Raw genomic sequence first — 21,486 nt, 5'->3', positions numbered from 1 at the left:
GCCGGTCGCTCTCTTTTCTTGATTGCCCTCTCACGGGTGAACAGTTCAATTCAAACTAAAGTGGTAGAGACATGGCAGAATTCCTACAATGAAGCGGGACATTGAACTGTTCACCCGTGAGAGGGCAATCAAGAAAAGAGAGCGACCGGCCCCGTTGTGGGAGTTTACATGTAGTTTACAGATGAAAAGACTCAGCCATGTTTATGCAGCACTGCACGTGGAGATGTGGACGCGCAGATTACGTAGGCCTACATGTATACAAACTTGCGGCGGAAACCCCCTTGTCTGTCAGTGAGTGTGATTATTTTTTAAATAAGCAAAGGCTGTTTGCATTGAATTTATCCTTAAAACTGAAAACCAAGTATCAATATTAAAGACAAATCACAGTTTCTTCTTCTCTCAAGTACTAACAAGCTTTAAAGAAATATTTATATATTTGATTAGAGCAGTGGTTGGGGGCGCGAAAGATCCCAGGGCTCAGATGATTTGAGGCCAAATAACATATTTAGACTTTTTTTTATTATTTTTACATATAATTGTAAGGCAATACATGATTGTCACTAAAAGCCTTGTCTCTACATTACAATAAAATATAAAAAATAATTGATTAATTAATTTTAATAAAAATTCAAGTTAGTAGCTATTAAAGGCATATAAAGAAAGAAATGTATAATTATTTCTTTAATAGAAATGTTTCTTCTGCCCGTAAAGTGTCCAAACCAGGCTTGTCTGGATAAGCGCATTTAAAACATAGTCATTTTCCATGCCAGTTTCAGTTGGATTATTTGTCAGTTGCTCCGATCAGATCGGTCTCCTCCATTTTGTAGATTATTTACGACTTTTGAATCCACATAAACAAATCGGCAAAATCCGGCGTGTTTTAAACAGTTTAATCTCTTTGTGAATTGTTTCCACTTCCATTGTTTTCGGTCCTTTAATTTCTTCATACAGCGGGCATCCAACTTCCAACAGGAGTCATTTTGGGGGGGGGCTCTTGGGAAAAAAGGTTGGGAACCCCTGCTCTAGGGGGGTCTGGTTTCTTTAAATTGAAGTTAAAGGCATCAACCTGGTGCACAAATTAAGAGATTTATGGATACAGCTCTCAACACTCAAAACAGAACTGTATATATTTCAATACTCCAAAAACCATTAGAATATGCTCACAAGCAATAACAAATCATTGATAAACTCCTCTCTCCTATCTTTATCATACCTCGTCTGCATTCTTTCTTTTTATTTATGCATATTTTACTAATCATTAACCTTTCAAACTGTGTTTTTGATTTTTACTGACCTATAGCACTCAGTGGAATGATTTATTAACTTATTTTGAACAACTATTTTAAATAGATGGAAATACTTGTTTACATAGATGACCAAACTGTTTGATACCCACTGAGATAACTAAGACTACAGTTTAAAATCTAATCGCTCAGCGAGTCCTTTAGCTCACCCAATTACCCCCAAGGTGGGTGCGCCCCGCAGGTTGGGAACCACTAGAGAATGTGAGGTCATCACAAATAAAACAGGTTCACATGGATACTAGATAAGTTTGCGAACTCATTATATACACTACACAGCTAAACTCCTTTTAGATTCTAATCTCCGTTAGCTCCGAGCTAGCACCAGATGCTAACAACAACAACCCCCGTCTCTCTCTCTGTCTCTCTTTCTATCTCTCTCACACAAAATGCGCTCGTGCTACACACACACAGACGCTCCTCCTTGACGATGACCGCTTGCATAAACATTTATAAAAAAAAAAACACATTTGAAAAGGGGGGGGGACACAAACGGGATTTTGAAAAGTGGGGGGGACATTTCCCCCCTGTCCCCAGTGGAAATTACACCCATAATTATATGTACTAAGACAGAGTCACAGGGTTTAGCTTCTAAAAAAGCGGACTTCCAGTATAATGTCCCCTGTTGTCGTGTTGTCGGCCCGGTGTAAACACTCTCCCGCCGGCCTGCTGCCTTACATGGGCAAACCTCTCCTCACTGCAGGCGGCTGGAATTTCAGAGCGTGACGTCACTGCCTACAACTCTCCCAGAATTTGGATCAAGAAGTTTCACTTTTTGGGTGGGATTGGAACCTCTGTTATAATATTCCCTAGAAAGCGAGGTAAGCACAACTTTGGAGCACTTTAAACATATGTGCGTCTGTCGGCTGTGAAGTTTAATGTGTGTGTGATAACCCGGTATAGCTCGTCTTTAATGTGTTCGGCCTAGGCTATGATATGCCTTTTTACTGTAGCTCGGACTGGGTTCACAGTGAGGGCGTGGACTCACACGATAGCCTCGGCTTGTACTACTGTTACATGAGGAGACTAGCAAAGTTAACGTGTCGGTTAGCTAGTCATCAGCCCGGCTCAGCCCGGTTGAGTTTAAACCCTGTGGAGCGGGACTCAGGCGACTCTGTTGGGTCTGTTCTCAGCTCTCTGCCGCTGAGCAATGCGGAAGACTGCCTGTCAGTGCAGAAACACGAGAGCAGAAATATGTCGCTGATATTTCACTTCAGCAGGCTCATAAGCATCCATTCACCAAGTGCCCCATTACAGGAATAACAGTTAGCTCCCTGACTGTTTGGTAGTTTTAGCTTCGTCGTTAAACAAAATAATATTTGCGAACTTGTTTACGGCAGCACAGATTCGCCACGTTGTTAACGTTGTTTTTATGACGCTCTCTATCATTCACTTGGAAAATACTGTTGTTTCTGTAAAGTTGTTGGGACTTCTGTATCCATTCGACTTACATTATAATTCATTGCACACACGTTTGTTCAGGCCCATAAAGGACTAACTTACAGTGAAGGCCTTAGAATACTTTGAACCCTGGTCTGTATGAAAAGACAAGCCAGGAAAACATAATTGGCATGAAGTGACATTAACATGTCCACACAGTTCAGGCCTGGCCCCATGTCAAGTCTTTTTTTACTTCTAAAGACCCTGGTCAGATACTCTCTGCTGGCCCCTTGACAATGCAACATGTTACCTCAGAAAGTTCTGGATTAAGTGACTTCACTTCATGTACAACCCCACAAGTATCAAGCTAAATTAAGATAAGTGTAATTTTATCAATTCGACTGTCTCAGCCTGTTGATAACATCATCTGGGAATTTTCTTAAGGACAAAGTCTACATTTAAAATTAAACCCCATTCATTAGGTGTGATGTATAGTATTGTGTATAAGTATGGAATGTAACTACATGTAACTACATGTCTCCCCTAAAGCTTTACAAGGGTCATACACACACAGATGAGTAGCCTACTGAAAACCTCCCTATTGTAGCTTTAACGTTGTCAATGTCAATATATGAAAATCTCTGTCTAGACTACAGGTATTGTTCTGCCATAAAATATCACTAGTGTGAAAAATAAGTCTCACTGTCTTGGTTGAAAGACTGAATTCATACTTTGACTTAGATGTTGAATTTCAAATCAATAACACTAAGGTCCCCTAAGAGTGCTGTCATCAAACCGAATACATCTGCGTCGCCCCGACACATTTCTGACTCGGGCAACATTAAACTGAACTGTCTCTAAAATCTCTGGTTAAAAAGAACTCGTTTGACAGCGTTGATGATGTTAAAGTTAAAAGATGACTGCCTTTGAGCCAGGGGCCCCCTGGTAGGTTTAATCAAGACATTCTACTGTTTGTGTTACTTTAATGAGGATGTGTTTTTTTGGAAGGAACAGCAGTTTCACCATACTCAAATTGAAGAGTAGAGCGAAATGAGAAGACGGTGGTCTTTCAGAAAGTTTTACCATAACCCGAAGCTAGTGTTCCCTAAGCTTGGTAAATATGGTTTATTGGTACCAAAAATGAAGACAAGACGCACTGCTTCTGCATCTGCAGATACCTCACAGTCTTTGCTACAGGGTCCTTTAACACCACTAACTACTGTTCTGAAGGTTTTTCCAGAATCCTCAGAGACTCCTCCGGTCATCTGGATGAAATAATATTCCATCTTGGTATCATAAAATATTCTAACCTGTTTCCCCAATTGCACCCCTTTCTTAATCCAAAAAAACTAGTTTTCCCAAATTGATCTTGTGCATTTTGTGACTTTATAATATCAGAAAATATTCAAGCTTTTTCTCCTGAAATTATTCAACAACAGCCCTATGCGCTGTTGGGTAAATGTGTTAAGTCAAAGTGAAGTTAGTTATTGACAGTGTAAGATCTCTTGATCGCATAAAACATAAAACATGAATAATGTTTTATAATTTTGTAAAGAATAAACCTCCACTAAAATATGCATTGACCATAGAAAAAAGACTAAAAGCAGACAATGACACCAGACTTCAGAGACAACATAGTGAGACCGCGTACGGAGTGTGGACATGTCGGGGCCTGCTGGGCTCTCAGGTTAGGGTGTGACATGTGGCAGGCTCATTAGCAACTCATACCTTTTCCTTTTACATTAATCTATGTTGATTAAAAAAAGTCACGATACCTGCATAATAATAATAATAATAATAATAATAATAAATACAATTAACACTAAATTCAAAGTGTAGATGGGTGTTTTCCTGCAGAGTATATTTGTAATACTCTGCAGGAAGCTTCATGCGTGGTTGCTGGTACTTTCACGGAGGAGCTGTGCACAGTGCTCAGGACTGCAAGCAGGGTACTTGATTGACACCTCCCTCACTCTACTCTTTGATTGACCTATATGAGTGGGACAACCCCCATGACATTTTTAAAAAATATTTTTGTACTTTATTGTAACAGTAACATTAAAAAAATAACATATATAGAAATGCAAAGAACAGAAGAGGAAACAACGTGTCACGGAATTCAGTTATGACATAAAAAAAAAAACAAACACTTGTTTAAGGGATTGAAATAATCTTTTTAAAAAACAATTGTTTCTATTTGTTTAGAACGCAGATATCACTTGAATATTTAATATTCACTTTAAACCTTTTCAGATCCTTTTCATGTTGCTTTGTGCTTTTCCTGATAGAGATACCTTTTATAATGAATATTATTTGAGTTTAGTCTGTTCACTAAACAACAAGCAGTGTTTTCCCTGAACTGTATCTCTGCAGTGAAAAATGACTCCTACAGGCTGTGACAGCTGACTCATATTTAAATGGAAAACTTACTTAGGTTCATGCAGGATTTATAGGAGTTATGTAATCTATTTGAGTAATACAGATTTGTCACTATTTCTCAATGTCAACAGATTTCAACACACAGTGAAGGGCATCACTTCATCAGCCTTCCAGATTTTCCGTCCATCCAGAGAGGAGAAAAGGTGAGATAGCTTTTGTGCTATCATGAGTCATGCATTGTAGTTTGAGGAGATGTAAATATGGATATGGCAAGTCCGGGTCAAAGCACTCTCAAAACGACCACACATTTGCTACAGTACCAAAGAGGCAACACAAAGTGTGCATGAGCATCCATGGCATGGCATGTGATGTCATCAAGTTTCTCTGTAAGCTGTTTAGCTAAGTTTATTGCATTTAATATGGTTTAGCTCATTGTAAGGAGCACATTTAAATTCAAGATTCAAAGATTTATTGTCATATATACACAACTACAGTGTCGTTATGGAGTGAATAAAAAACTTAGGTCACAGGTTCCTCAACAGTGCAACAGTGCAATTACAACAATAATAATGTTATGACACCTCTGTTATTCAAGGTGTTTTCAAGGTTCTTGCATTGCCATGTGACCATGTATTGCTGCCTCTTCTAATACACTTCAAAACTTGCCACATTTTTGATTTTTCGAGGAAGACTTTGATTCAAATAACATTTCCAGAATTTTTGCAAATCACTCTTCTACCACAAATCACCTTTACATGTAGTAGTTAACTTAATTTCTTTGGGTTCCCCACTGAGTTATCACTGCTACATGAGATTTGTACACGTTTTAGGACTTAAGGAAAGTCATTTGGAATTGTGCTCTTTACCCACAAAAATAATTGTAAAGACTTTATGAACATACAGTATAAAGATGTCAGTCGTGTGAACGCAGTTCTTTAAGATACTAGTTTGAGAAAACGAGCATTCTCCAGCCAAGTCGCCCTTGAAAAGTGTTCCAGTGCAGGCAGGGAGGTGTAATGTGCTCTCTAAGCAGCTGTTAATATGATCGTGATCTGGGCTGACCCACAGAGCGCATGGGGAGTAATCAGACTTTAATTATACCTTCTTAATTACTTGAACACAATCCGTGTGACAGGACAGCTTTTCACAGTAAATGGGCTATCTTTGCCTTCTAATCGGGCCCTGGTCGCCTGATTAACAAAAAAGTCACTTATGTCTATATTTCCATACATTTTTAGAATTTGCTAACTTGACTTCTCCACATTTTTTATAGTTATTCTTTTAAAAATGGCGCTTGTTTGGCAGGCTCAGTGTTGCCCATCTTAGGTCAGATGGAACACAAAGTGATGGTGAAATGTTCTCTACAATCATCTGTATTATTGCTAGTGAAAGGTATGCACCACAGAACTGGCTCTGCTGAGTGACTCTGGCTCAGAGAGTATGGCATTCCAAGTTAAAAGCAAACCAGACTGAAATTGCCCTCCAATACTGTCTTCATTTTTTCTCCATATTTGGAAATGTTTACCTCCTCCATGATGGTTGACAGAGGTTGGGAGAGGGAATGTGAGTCATTTCAGCTGCACAAGGCTTGAAGGGCTGAGAGGAGACTTCCTTTAGTGAAGCTAACACTTTTCTCTGCTTCAATAATCTAAAGAAACTCTGTGAGTATCATACTATGCTTCATTCTTGTTTTAATATTTTAGTTTGTTTGTAGCATGTCTTTTTTCAGTGAGAGAATGCAGCTTATTACTGTAAAAAATGGCATTCATAACATAATGTATGGTTTTCCATTGTCCAAAGCTGTGTGTATAGGCTGCTTGTGGGGAACTTGTGTCAGTATGTCATGTTTGACAGATCAGGAAATGCTATTGCTGTGTCATTGCAGACACAATACAGACCCATTATGTTCCTGTGCATCTCTGCAAGGAAGAGGAAGCCACTTATATCGATTGTTTGACAGATATCTTTTAAATGAAACGTCACACTTACTCTGTACTGCACAGCAATATGAGCAGGTCAGAGCTGAAGATGAAAGCACACAGATGTGTTGTGTCTGGACACACTGAATACACATTGTAGGATAGAAATAGTGAAATAGCTCAGAAGGCTTTCCTGCAGATGTGTGTGTGTGTTTGAGAGTTGGGGGCAGTTTGAAGAATCCTGGTTTTGCAAACATCCACTCGGACTGATATCTACACCTCAACAGGTCTGACCTTCCTCCTGGCTCTTACTTTCACACTTCAAACGTTTAGTGGCAGGTGTGGCAGTAGGTGAGGGAAAAAGTAAATGATTTGACTTAGCTCTAAGGGCTGGGGCTGCTCACTTCACTGTGATGATCCTTTACTTGTATCTCTAAATAATGCTGGGAATGTAGCCTTGGGGCTAAACACTGGTACGTTTCTAAGTCAATGTTCTTTTTCTCCCATATTGTTTTATTGGATACTGGATTGTATATGCTTGCACAGTCATTACTGAATAAAGGAAACTATCATCTATTTATATGTTTATGAAATTTTAGGTAAAGCATTTTTTCCTTACAATTGTCATATGGCTGAACTTGGAGCTGCTATTGTGCTGTATTTATGTTTCTTTTCATATTGGAAATACAGGTCTTAAGGACCGTCCACTAATGCCAATATGTACTTGAAACATGCATCAACACCAAGTGTTCAAATATATTTATGCTTACCCTGCAACGACTGATTAACATGTTAAAAGTAACTACAACCACACTTTTGGATGGAAGGATATTCATTCCCCCTTGATTGTAAAAACAATGACCTTTATTTTCTGTCTAGTGCCATGTTCAGGTAAACATTTCGGTCTATCCAATTGGGTTAGGACCAAGTATCTGCAAAACGTCCTATCTTTTTTGGTATTCGTTAGATTTGAGGTGAAACTATATAACATTTTCAGAATCAGAATCAGAATCAAGGTTATTGCCAGGTAGGAATTAGCTTTGGTATCTGGTGGTGCAAACATAAAAAAGTTGCAAAGTAGTTAAAAAGAAGGATAATAAGTATTTACACCAAATACAAAAAGCTAAAAAACAAAAACACTTTGCAATGGAAGAATGGGCCAAAATCTCTCAAGAGACCTGTGCCAACGTAGTAAAGAACTACTCTAAGAGCTTGTCAGTTGTGGCTCAGAAAGGGTACACTATTGACTATTAATTGCCTGGGGGCTAATATTTTTGACCAACCAATTTTTCACTATATTTGATATAAAGCAAGCCTAAAAACATATTTTATTTTCCAAAATATACCAAAAGCTACTAAATAGCACTGGTGAAGGTTTGATTATATCAAGTTTTATCAATGCTGGAAACATTGGGAAGAATTTTAGGAAAATGTTCCATAACTCCTGGGGGGCTAATAATTTAGGCCTCAACTGTATGTCTGTAAAGTGTACATGTGTTTCTTTGTTTTGGTGTTGTTTATGGTACTGTTACATTTTACAGTACAGCTTTGTATTGTATTATATTTGGATGTGAAGTGTGGAGAATATTTCAGATTGTTGTTGACAACATAAGGATGATACTTTTCATCTATTCAATGTTTTCGATATTTGAACAAAATGTATTTTCTAATTCAGTCACCAAGAACATTTTTGAACATTTTGTGAGAAACCTGAAGAACTGGTCTGTCCGATGCCTAACACGTATAAATGCTGCACACTGTCCATTGATTCTCTCTCACCACGTTACTCTCTGTGTCTCTGTAGGATTCAGACAAAGAAAATCCATCGAAGTCACAGGGGAGTGATGGGCTGACACTGACACACACCTCATTACCCCAAATCCTCTAGCCGCTTTTCCTTGACTGAGTGCGCTGCTGACACTAGTGTTAGTGAAAGCCTTTTAGACCCTACACTGACCACTATACATTTGTTTGAGTGTGTCCACATGTGCACACATGACCCTTAGTTATGGCTCACTGGTGCTGGTAACACACAAGTATACTGACCAGCATCACAGAAAACTGTTTAGTATGCACATTTATCTTTGTTTGTTTGTTTGGATAAATTAGTCATGTAGCATGATTTCATTGCACTTTGGACTGTCAAGATGTGTTTATAAAAAATGATGAAGTCTTGAGTTAATTTGCAAAAAGTTATGTTATGGTTGCACCTGCTGCCCGTGGCTGATTCAAATATCGGCTATCATCCTACACACACCCACATTTTTACAATTTAAACTTAAAGGTGGGGTATGTAATTTATTTCAGAAACACTTTTTGTTATATTCCATGGAATGCTCTTAACATCCCGATAGCAATGAATATCTTAAGTGCTTTGACAATAAATACATAAAAAAAATTTCATTTGTGGAAGCCGTGGCGCTGTAAAAAGCACGACCAATCATTTTAGCCGGCCCGGCTAAAATAACTGGATGGCCTACCTGCCTCTCAGCCTTCCATCTCGTGCACAAACTTATCTCATGCCCTCATTGGTCATGTGCGCGTTCATGTGTGTGTTGGAGGAGGGGCTCTGTAAGGAAGTCTGAAGGAAGAGGCAGATTTGTTTTGGCTGCGTAGTTTCAAATTCTAGCGCACTCGAGCTGGTTTCTCCAAAATTACATACCCCACCTTTAATTGTTTTTGTTCTTGTNCATATAATTGTTTGTGTGGTTTTAGCTTAAGCAGACTGTGTTTGTCTATTGTTGTGACTTAGATGAAGATCAGAACACATTTTATGACCAATTTATGCAGAAATCCAGGTAGTTCCAAAGGGTTCACATACTTTTTCTTGCAACTGTACATACGTCTCTCTGCTCATCATACACATACATACGTCTCTATGTCAATCACTTATGTTGGACATTGCTGTACAGAAGTCAAACATGCCAAAGGGCTGGAAATAGCTGGACAAAGCCTACTTCAATCGTTTTTTTAATTATAAAAAAATGTGAACATCTTGGACTTTATTTAAGGGACATTCATTTGAATGCACCTTAAAACACATTTATAATTGTCCATACAAGTGCTCTGAAACTGTAGTACTATTTATTTTTCATAAATACCATATTTGAATAAATAACATCAAGCTTATTGAGAGATCTTTCCTTAACAAATGGCTACGGGCTGATGGAACAAACAGACAGGACTACAGAGTTCACTGGCAGCAATACAGCATGTCATTAAGGAATCATTTCATTTGATGCAATCAAAACTGAATTCTTCAGACATAAGGTAAAGGAGGTCATGACATTGTGTGTGTGGAGATTCATTTAGTATTGGAACAGAGGTGAGTTATTCAAACTCTGTCCACCGGCACAGAGCCAGGTCAGCATTAACAAGAGGGACCGAGTCAAAGACATCCAATAATGTGTCGGGAGCGGTGGTTTTGTCATCACTATCAATGCCGATTACAAGAGGAAAAAACTTAGATTGGGAATCAATCCCAAATCGAGAACTATCGAGCAGACACTGACATATAAAAGAGTACATGAAGCTGTCATTGTTGCCAAATATGCTACCAGACAGTATTAGAACATATTTAAAACCATTCTGCAAGTGTTTAATTCTAAAGTATCCAATCGGATGAAAGTAGCTGTTTAGAAGGCCTCATTAGTTAAAGAGTAATCTGGAGTTAAACAGAAAAACAGAAAGTAATCAAACCCTTAATAAGAGGGATAATCTCCTCCACTTTAGCGTGGTTCTCCAGCTCCTCGCTGTAATTGCTCTTGTTAATCATGCCTTGATTTGTTGACGAGATTCATTAAGAAAACTTGTCTTGAAAAGATAAAATCTCTCCCAATCTGGGGATGCAAACATCTTGAAATGAAGTGAAGTGAGAGCAGATTAAGTCGTTTTAAAAAGCTATGGTCAGAAAGTGATGTAACCAGCAATCAGCGTCTGTCACAGCTTATTAAACCAGTAGAGCCACTGAAATATCTCAAAACACTCTTGTTGATGGTGTTTTGTTATAGTAAAATGTTGAATGAAGTGCTTTGAGTCAGCATTCACCCATTCATACAGAGGCTGCCTACAAGAGAGACTAACACACACACACAAACTTTTGGCCATCTAGAGAAATGGGGTTCAGTATCTTGCCCAAAAAAACTTCCAAGATGTGGCAGCAGTGGCTCAGTCTGTAAACCGAAGTGTCGCGGCTTCACGTCCTGATCGTGATGCAGGGTTGTTGGTTGTTCCTAGAGTCTCTAAAAGTACAATGGGAGCCAGAGCCTTTTCTTATCAAGCTCCACTTTTGTGGAATCAGCTTCCAGTTTGTGTTCGGACGGCAGACACCCTATCCGTTTTTAAGAGTGCGCTTAAGACCTTCCTTTTTGATAAAGCTTATAGTTAGGGCTGATTAGATTCAGCCCCTAGTTTTGCTGATATAGGCTTAGTTTGTCGGGGGACATCTTACTTCTTCCTTCTCTCTGTCTATACCTGTGTACTCTCATGTTCCGATTAACCCAGCTTCCCCAAATGTCTTTCTTTTTGGTGTCTATATACGCCGGGATCCGGAGTCATGGATGATCCTGCGGTCCTGTGTCATGGATCGCGAGTCCTGGATCTTAAGTCGTGGCTGTGGTCCTGGATCATAAGTCCTGGATGGATATACTCGTGGATTCATCTTCCTATTATACACACATGCATTTCCAAACATTTGGACTACCTATGTTGCAAATGTATTATCTTTTCAATTTACACACGGCATCTATTGCACGTCTGTCCGTCCTGGGAGAGGGATCCCTCCTCTGTTGCTCTCCTGAGGTTTCTCCCTACCACAATTACTCATCTTAAAATGAGTTCATAAAAGAATTCAGAAGCAAGCTAAATGAAGGTACAATAGATGAAAAAGCATGAAGATTGGTGATGTTAAGTCTCCAATTATAACATGGAAATGAGGTGATGTAATGTTTCATGTAAATCAATGAATACGGTCTATATAATTACTATACTGTTAACTTATTGGGAATTTATTCTGAAAATCAAATTTGAACCGAATTTGATTCTTGATGGGACGTCATATGTTTCCATAATTTTGATTCGACGTGGTAAATGGGTCGGAAACTGTTGTGAAATTACGTAGTTATTAATATAGTTTTGTATACTATAATAATAAGACTTTACCCGGTTAGCGTACTAATAATGAATTAAATTACGACTATGAAAAGTGAAAGTGAACTCATTGTAAAACTTACTTCCTGAAATGGACCATTGTCTCATTAAGAGACCATGAAGATGAAAGATGAATTCATGTATAGTTAGTTAGTTAGTTAGTTAGTTAGTTAAGTTAGTAGTTAGTAGTTCANTTCGTATTGTCTTCGTGAGGCGAACAATTTTTGGCATGCCAAAGATTTTGCCATCGCTCACGAAGGACCGCCGGTGGAGTTTCTCAGGCTCCGGCAGCAACTTCGTGAGCGATGGCAAAATCTTTGGCATGCCAAAAATTGTTCGCCTCACGAAGACAATACGAAGGAAACAAGAAGTTGCCCGATTTTCTTAGGAAGGCAACACGACTACGTGAAGCCCTCACAATGCCGTCGTGTAGCCATCGTATTATAGTACGATGACATCGATATTGCATTTATTGCACAACAAAAAATAATGTTTACATATTATGTAAATAACCCAATTTGTGTTCTGTGAAGCTGAAAAGGATATTACATTGCTTTTGTTACTTTCATTGCAGTTGTATGTCTGTATGGTTAACTTCCTGTTGTATTTAGATGCTTTTATTTTAAAGGCAAGTTTGCGCTGTTGACAGGAAGTTGTTGTTGCTATAGAAACAACATGACGGAGATAAGTAATATCTTATAATCTACATATAAAGACGGAGAAAGTAAAGTGTATGTTTAAATGATAGCAGCCCCCGAAGAGGCACAAGCTCTTACGTTGAGTCTGGATACATTCTAAATCATCAGTAAAGTCTACGAGCATATTTTCGTGTGTGGTTCGGGTGCCATCGTGTTCTGTAGGCATCGTACTTGCTTCGGCTGTTGCTTGGCTGTTGACCAAGTTCGTGGCCATCTTCGTGCGAAATTCACAATTCCATATTCGTGTGTTCATCTGGTGTCAATTTCGGGACAGTGTCACAGGGGCTTTATAATTGTTGGCAGTACTCAAGCATTCACTTAACTTCTCTTCTTAAATGTACTTTAATTCCTATTTCTTTGAGTTACCAGTGCTGCGGTCAAGTATGTGAACCCTGCATCAGTTGTGACACCAATGGCTTTAAATTACAGTTTTTTCAAATGAATTGTCACTAAAATGAGGGTATATTTTGGATTAGCTGAACGGCTTTCTGGTCTTCAATGGCAAACAAACTGATGGAAATGTTCTTCGAAAGATTTGATCAGTTTTGTGGTTCAAATTAACTTCATGAAATGCAATCAAAGTATTCAAATTGCAGGCTAAAGATGCAGCCGGTATCACAATGTGAATGCAGTGGATCTGTAAATATAAAATCATGCACATTCATTAGCAGTGCAAAAGCACAGATGACTGAGAGGCTGCACAGAGTCTGAAAAGTGGCAGGGAGCACAAACATGTTAAAACTGTTTGAAAAGAAGAGAGCAAATTACATGAAATTCTTAGGTGAGTCTTACAGAAGTCAGTTCACCTTCAGATTCCTTACACGATGCAATCTTGAATACATTGAAATTAAAGTGGCAGTGAAGAGAGTAAAGTGGAGAGAGGTTTCAATGTTGAAGAAAGAGGTATATGATGGGTTATCAAAAATATATACTGCATGAGGGAGCATGTTTTGTAACTAAATAATTAACATATAACAACATTGTGACCACCAGCAGCAAATTGTGCTACAGCCAGTGGAGGGCAAAATGAACCAAGGTAACTAAGATGCTGACAATAAAATGCATGTACGTTTATGGAGCATTATATAACTAAATAGAACCACTCATCTTTTTCTCCAAAGCCGCAATAACAAGACGTGGGTGGATATTTTCTTTAGGTGGAGTAATCGTCCGCTAACCAAGCAAAGATGGAAGCATCTAATAAAAGACCCTCCAGAGCTGTTCTGGACAGTGCTAAGCACTATGTTGTTTCAGGGCTTGATTTTAGTGTGAGTGATGTGGATGATGATAGAGACTGTTTAACCTCCTTTATAATGGGCCAGATCATGCCTCTCAAAAAGCAGCTGTATGACACGTTGAGCTTGTTGACCCTCTTGTTAGGCACCTGGGTTCTCCTGAAAGTTTACTGAAAATCATTTTGATTAAATATCATGCCAAGAAATGTCCCTGATTACATTTGAGATGCCAGCTTCTCTCACTGAGTCTTCCTGAGAGCTCTTACAGCTCATCCAACCTCAGCAAGAACCTCACAGCTGACTCAATGGGAGCACAGTAGAGTATAGAACAGGGTTCATCGTGCACGCGTTGGATCAACTTTCCCAAACATTGTTGGACTCAAGTTCCAATACATTCAGTTTTGAGAATGTAGTTATTTTTAGTTACAGAAAATCAATTAACGTATTTATGGTTTTGCCAACGTCTTCCTTTTTCTAAATGTAATCAGCATTGTAAGGTCTGGCTTTGTTTGATTTTGTATGACTTCAGGAAGTCAATTAGGAGAAAAAAAGAAGAAGAAAGTAATCTGTGTCAACTACCTCCTGAAGATTGAGTCTGACTCTTCCCCCATCTGTTTAAGAAAAGTTGTTTGAGCAGGCATACATAGTGAATGCATGTGTGTGTGTGTGTGTGTGAGTAAGTGCATGGATCAGAAAATACACATTCAAGACTTAGCATGTGATTACTATATTTCATGGCAGAACCACGTGACCCTCTTTGAGCTTCAGGCAGAGTCTCTCCAATCACAGTCAGTTTTTTTTAAAGTTCTCCCAGTGAGGCTTTGCCTTTGGTCTTGCAGTCTCAGAAGCTCCTTGCTAACACAAGGTGGAATTAAATTCATGCTCTTTATATGCTAATAGTAGAAACAGTAAACCCCGGAGGTGGTTCATATCCCAATAGTCTGCTAAAGAGAGACGACAAATAGGCTGAGCAATGGGGTCAAATGAACAGCTCACATCCTAAATTGGTGGGCATGTTTTGCGGCTCTGTTGGATGTGTGCAAAAGAAAGAAAATACTTGGTGTTGAGCTTCTGTGTGTGAGTTTAAGCTTTTCAGTAATTCTAACAACATGCTGACAAACTTGACATGAGATTACATTTGGTTTATTATAATATAGGCTCACACAGGCATCCACATAAGGCATAGGAAACCCTAAATGAACAATACCTCTGTGTGCTTACATCTGCAGGAGCCTAAAATATAAAAGGAGAGAAAATGACCTTTAACACACGCTGTAACCATGACAAGTAAGGAGGCGAGCAGGCCCAAATTGAGGGTTATATTAAAAAGTGTCCTGCTAATACAGATCATTTGTTTTCAATTAAGTACAATACACTTTTTATTTTTCTTAAAAAATCTATGTGCAGAACCAAATAAAAGAATCTCACATCTGACCATATCTGATGGGTGCCACCCAATACAAAGTGCAGCAATCAACCCAAAGGCCTAGGCTCATACATGTGTCCTTTCATTACAGAAAATGCAGGGAAATTGAAACCGTACAGACTTATTGATGTTCAAATATTACATGCATAACCTTTAAGATCTGATGTTATCTCTGTCTCCTCTCATCTCCTTTTAGTTTTGACCCCTATTTTTCCATCTCTACCTCAATTTTGATCTTTTTCATTTTAGATTTAGAATGCAATGACATTTATATTCTTAACCATTTCCACCGTAGTATTAATCACAGTCAGTTCACTGGGTCAGATATTTACAAAGGGTGAACTTGCTGCTAGAAAAGCACTTAGGGAGCTATCAAAATGCGACAGAAAGAGGGATTCAAAACGTTTTCATTGTGTAAAAAAAGTCATTGTTGAAGCGCAGGTAACAGCATCCAGGAAAGTCCACCACATCTTACTTCTCATTCATACTCTGTTACATTCACAGCAGGAGCTTTATCTTCCACTGTTGGCCACTGAGCAGCTCCACAGGGGCAGTCGTGTGTTAAGCACACTGCTGAAAGGCTCCTCAAGGGGAGTTGTTGAGGAGTAGGGAAGTGTAACATTCATACTTTCTTTGCAAGCCTTTCTCCAGCAAGTCTGGGTATAGGAACTGCTGATCCCCCATGTGCAAACCTGTCTTTCTTGCCTCTGGACTTCCACCAGCCTTTCCGCTTTCCATCCCATCCCTGTCTCTTTCTGTCTTCCTCGATTCAGGCCCTGGTCTTGGTCCACATTCTAAGATTGAGAAAGGTCCTTTTTGATCGTTTTTCTTTTTGACACCGCACCTGGGACGACATTCTATCAATTAAGCCAGCAGGCCAGTCAAAGCGTTGCCTCATATCCTTCATGCCTCCAGCTCAAACCGGTTTCCAGCCCCCATGTGTGGTCCTACCCATGAATCTTAATCTTGTACCCAAACAGTTCCCATCAATTATCTTGGCTGCTACTGCTAACTCTTCCCCTGCCTCCCATTTTTCCCCATTAAAAAAGGCTTTTTTCCTCCTCGCTGTGACGGAATTGCCTCGCTCGCTTGCCCGGGAAAAGATTTCTCAGCAGGCTTGTGGACCAAGGGCTTTCCACAGGTGGAAGGTTGGAATGGATGCATGTGTGTATTTCTGTGTTTATTGTATATGTGCGCACAAGTATAGTGTGTTTCTGTGTGTGAGTCGAATTGTGCGGTGGGTTTCTTTTAATGGTTTATCCCGGTCGATTTCTTTGCAATAAATGTTTTGGGGGCTGAAAGCTCACCAGGCAGGAGAAAGCTCAGCAGAATGTCAAGCATCAATACTGAAAATACAATACAATTGAAATCACTCAAATAAAGATTATTGCAAATTCAAAGACTGTCCAGACTCATTCAATCGTGACAGGATTTACCTGGAACTAAGATTTGACAAAACAATCAGTTAAAATAAGAGTTGTTTTAGCTATGGACATATAGGTTGATCAAGGTTCACTCTGTTAGTATGGGTTTTTTGAAGATGAAAACAGCTCAGGCTAAGCAAATGAACTGTTTTCAAATGTTCAGGGTGTACTTTTGTATGTTCCATCTGCATGTGAAGTTTGCTTATCAGCAGTGATGTGCTTAACTAATAGTTGGGATTCAAATCACACATACCAGAGTCCTTTGTGTGCTACTTATAACCGTGCACTCTTACTAAAGCAGCCAGGTGTAGTAGTGCCAGGAGGCAGGCATGTCACAAAGACACACCGGTGCCTGAGGAGATGTCCCATCCACTTTCGTTTGAAGACAATTCATAACCTTGTCATAGTCACCCATATGCTTCCAAAGAGAGGTTGTAAAACAAAACATGGATTGCTCAGGCCATCGCCATTTTGTCAGTGACAATGCCTGCCAGCTGCTTGCTAATCCGAAAATCATCATCATCATCAGAAGACACAGCACAGCAAAACCTAAATGGCTAGCGACCAGCAAGGGCTGATGTTGATCAAAAGTGATAATCAATGGACTGCATTTATAAAGCTTTTTTAGTCTTGACGACCAAACATGACACATCAGTATTCACCAATTCACTCATTCATAAGAGGGAGCTAGTCTAGCCTTCAAACACAACCACACACTGTGGCCCATGCCATCGGGAGCAATTTGGGGTTTAGTATCTTGCCAAAGCACACTCAGGCATGTTGACTGCGACGCAGGGGATCGAACCTTCCAATTGATGGACTACCTCTAAGCCTTTTAGCCTTTAAACCTAATTGTAAGCCATTTAAAGGGTTGAGTTGTTAAACAAATCAGTCCCCGGACAGTTGTCGTTAAAAGTTAACTATTTCATAGAAACCAAAAACATCAAAGTCTAAGGGGATTAACTTGGACGCAGTTGCTCGTGGACGTTTGAGTAACTGCATTCATCTTCTAACACAGGAAAATAGTTAGATTGAGGTCTTCATTAATTAAAATGTCTTGAAGGGGTAAAAGAAAAGCTGGCCAGTCTGTGTCACACACATTTATTAGACTCATTTTGCATCTAGACAACATTTCTTATTCAACAAGCAAGAAAGTATCTCTGGGTATCTCAGCCTGTCAGATAGTGAAGTGACGTGTCATTCAGGACACTGCACATTATATACCGTGGACATGTCTGAAGCTGTCAGCCTGGTAAGATAATTTATTCCATTAAACCGCTGGAACACGGTGACGAGCAGACAGGCTTAATGTTTATGTGTGAGGCATCAAGATGACAAGAAGACACTGCAGGACGCATTTGGTTGTCCAGCTGCATTACTGTTCCTTTTTGGTCCAACCTGAGGTACCTCTGTTGTCAAAACAGTCTCTAATGAGATTTACAAAGGGGGCCAAGATGCGAGTCTAATAATGATTTTTTTAGCTGGATTTGGAATATACTTTATTATTATTTTGACCGGAGCAACATGCAAGACTATTCCTCAGATTTCTCTGTTGAGGATCTGCACTATTGGTTTGATCTGTGGGATGCGTTTCAGTAAATCCAGCTACCTCAAGGCATCGCTTGAGGGCACAGGCTATGAGAACACAGAAATCCGACTTGTTAAAGGTCCAATAACCCGAAGTACAGAATTTTTATTAAAGAGCAGGCTTCATAGGTTGGAATTATCTTCGAATGTCACCTGTGGCCTAACACATTGCATAGTGAATGAAAAGTCTTGAGCAGTGAGACTAAACACGAGGCCAGAGCAGAGTGAAGCCTTCTAAAATGATCTTCCAAAAATACAACGGCTCTAATTAAAATCATACAGTAGTTAGTGAAAATACTGTGATGCCGAGGGAGAAGGCGAGAATTAAAGTATTGATCAGGTGATGTGTTCTTGCACGGCTCCATGCAGACCAAGAAAATCAATTGCAATTACACACATTTACTAAATGATTTTCATATATGACATTTCTGTATTTTCAACAAATTCTTACTATACTAAACTGTGTAATTGTGCCATACTGTATGCGAGTAAACATTTGAGTTACAAGTATAAAATTCAACACAAATCTGTACACTTAAAATACAGATTTTTATAAATGTCTTTCTTAGTAATTTATTATTATACCTAATGCAGTTGAGGAGTGTTTTCTTCAAACCATTTACAGGCAACAAAGTGACAGAACACATACTAAATAAGGAGAGAGAGAGAGGGGCATGCAAATCATTATTAAATCAGGGCAGATTTGACCAGAAAATGTAGTTTTATGTTTCTTGAACTGCTTATGCATCTCAGTAGTTATTGTGCTTTTTTATTGCGCCACACAATCCGAGGAGGAGCTATTTGTGATTCTGCTGTCCTTGTCACCTTGCATTCCTTTTTCAATTTGCAGCGGGACCACCCTTTTCATCACGCCCCAGATCGATTATAATTTGTTTTAAGGCTTAGCGTATGAATGTAAATAGCCAGTTGCTGACACTTAAAGAGATATAAGCTAACACACGGGGAGGCCAAGCAATCAGCTGGGATGCCCATAGTAAATTCAGTGTTGCTTGTAATCTATGTTCTTATTAGAGGAGAGAGCAAATACATCTTGTAATACAATATAAGCAATAAATTACCTAGAGGCAGACAGCTGCAGTGGTCAGGCAAAATGGAGTGCGCAGTTGTTGGCTGTTTACGTGTGTCTTGTTGTACACAGTATGTACAGTAATTATTTTGTTTTTTTAGACAACTAGGAGAGGTTACAGAGTGAATACAGAAAGAGAGGAACGTTGGCTTGCATTGAAAGAGAAAGTTAGAAAGTCATGTATTGTACATGTTATCTGCATACATCTTTAGTGGGTCTTTTTTACAACCAATATCCCCTTATTAATATTATAGAGATACAAAAGAGGATGCTCGGAATAAAGAGGCAAGAGGGTGCTTCGTTCAGAGCCTAACGTCCATTACCCTATATGTCGAAGAACTCAAGAGGGCACAAGTCACATGTTTACACAGTGAATAAGAAGTGAGGTCCAAAAAACAGAGGTGAGTTTGAATTATTTACTTTGCTCTTGTTTTTTTCAGCTATCCAGTTCTGAAATGTCTTGAAAAATATGCCTTCAGACACTGTCTTTGTTTTATTTCCTGATCTCCTGCTTTCAGAACAGTGAGTCTCTGCTTGCTTAAATGTGCTACTTTTATTACCTCTTCTTCCCGTTGATATCACTACATGTATTGTTTTCTTGAAAAGACATCAAAACAAACATGCTTCTAAAAATATGAATGGTCAGCCTTCAAGGCTGATTAGATCACAAATGCTTTCCTCAAGCCTCCCTTATTTCCAGCTTCCTGAGAAAGAAAAATGGAGACTGAAACATGATGGTTATAGCTTCAAACTGAAATAAATGACCAAAATCCATTGAATAGATTATGTACTGTATATGATTTCCAAAAACATAACTGTAGGATCCCTCTAGAGGAAAATATAAACCCATTTAGCTATAGTTTCTAAATATATGAAGTGTTTTTATGCTTGATCTCTTTTGTGGCATATTTTAATTAGCTATCATATAGGAGCAGGCCCCAATGTAAACAGAGAATACAGTAGAGAGGGGGGGTGAGGATGATGAACGGGGTCCCTCTGCAAATATCCATCGTCCAGTGAACTTGAACAAACAGCCCTCTTTTACTCCTTCAGTGCAATTTGTAATTGTTTGTACAACTAGTGGGTAGATGCATCTTTGTTATAATGTGTACATCTGGGTACTTCCTCACTTATTCATTAATTGTGCTCTGGTGGGCCGTTATGTAATTGTTTCTACCAACCACACTGGAAGTGGCTGGCCAAAGGAGCTTAGTGTTAATTTTCCCCGGCCACAGCCAAGGGATTAGATGTACTTTCCCCTGGCAAGGCTGTTTGGCAGCCACACTTATCTGCCGCGACTTACAAGGCTTATTGAACATTAGCATGCAATTATCTTTGATGGTCTAACTTTCCTGCTGGCTGACAAGACCCAATGATTCGCTGTTAGGGCTTTTCTGAGGACACAACATGAATATCAAGGTGCAAAGAAAGCAAGGAAAATAAAAATGTCATCTAGTTGAAATGGACTCTAAATAAAGCTGGTGGCATACCAGAATGCGTTTAAACTACTGATTGATTTTGAAATGCTTTGCATCATTCATCACACACAGCTATGGATTTCACAGATTGTTTTGCCTCAGTTGTCGATATGCTTTGACAATATGACCGTTGTGAGTAAGGTGGAGATATTGCCAGTACATACCTTCTCCACCATATAAGAAATACACAAATGACACTAAATCCATTTCCAGTTTGAAGGTGTTCATGATAAAAAGAGAGCATTTAGCAGTGATTCCATATATTTCACCCAAAGGACCATTATTGTAATACAAGTTGTGAAATAATGGGCTTGAAATTTGTAATGATACATTCCACTTAAAAAAATGTTAAAGGTAGCATGATCTTCAAAGCTGGAGTCTGAAAATAGCCGGACAAATGAGGTTTGATTTTATTGTATTTAAT

The 21,486-nt window shown here is 39.1% G+C and overlaps 1 long non-coding RNA gene across 1 annotated transcript; it reads left to right on the top strand.

Annotated features, from left to right (window-relative positions):
- Positions 1-2,019: 2,019 nt before the first annotated feature.
- Positions 2,020-21,221, top strand: LOC104941330 (uncharacterized). The gene is made up of 4 exons (XR_797888.1): positions 2,020-2,122; positions 5,192-5,263; positions 14,467-14,469; positions 21,210-21,221. It is a non-coding gene; the product is annotated as an uncharacterized lncRNA (long non-coding RNA).
- The last annotated feature ends 265 nt before the right edge of the window (positions 21,222-21,486 follow it).

Source organism: Notothenia coriiceps, unplaced genomic scaffold (genome assembly GCF_000735185.1).
Source record: "Notothenia coriiceps isolate Sejong01 unplaced genomic scaffold, NC01 NC01_scaffold00003314, whole genome shotgun sequence".
Lineage (NCBI taxonomy): Eukaryota > Metazoa > Chordata > Actinopteri > Perciformes > Nototheniidae > Notothenia > Notothenia coriiceps.
The sequence above is the reverse complement of the archived record's forward strand: the minus strand, read 5'-3'. Positions and strand labels throughout refer to the sequence as shown.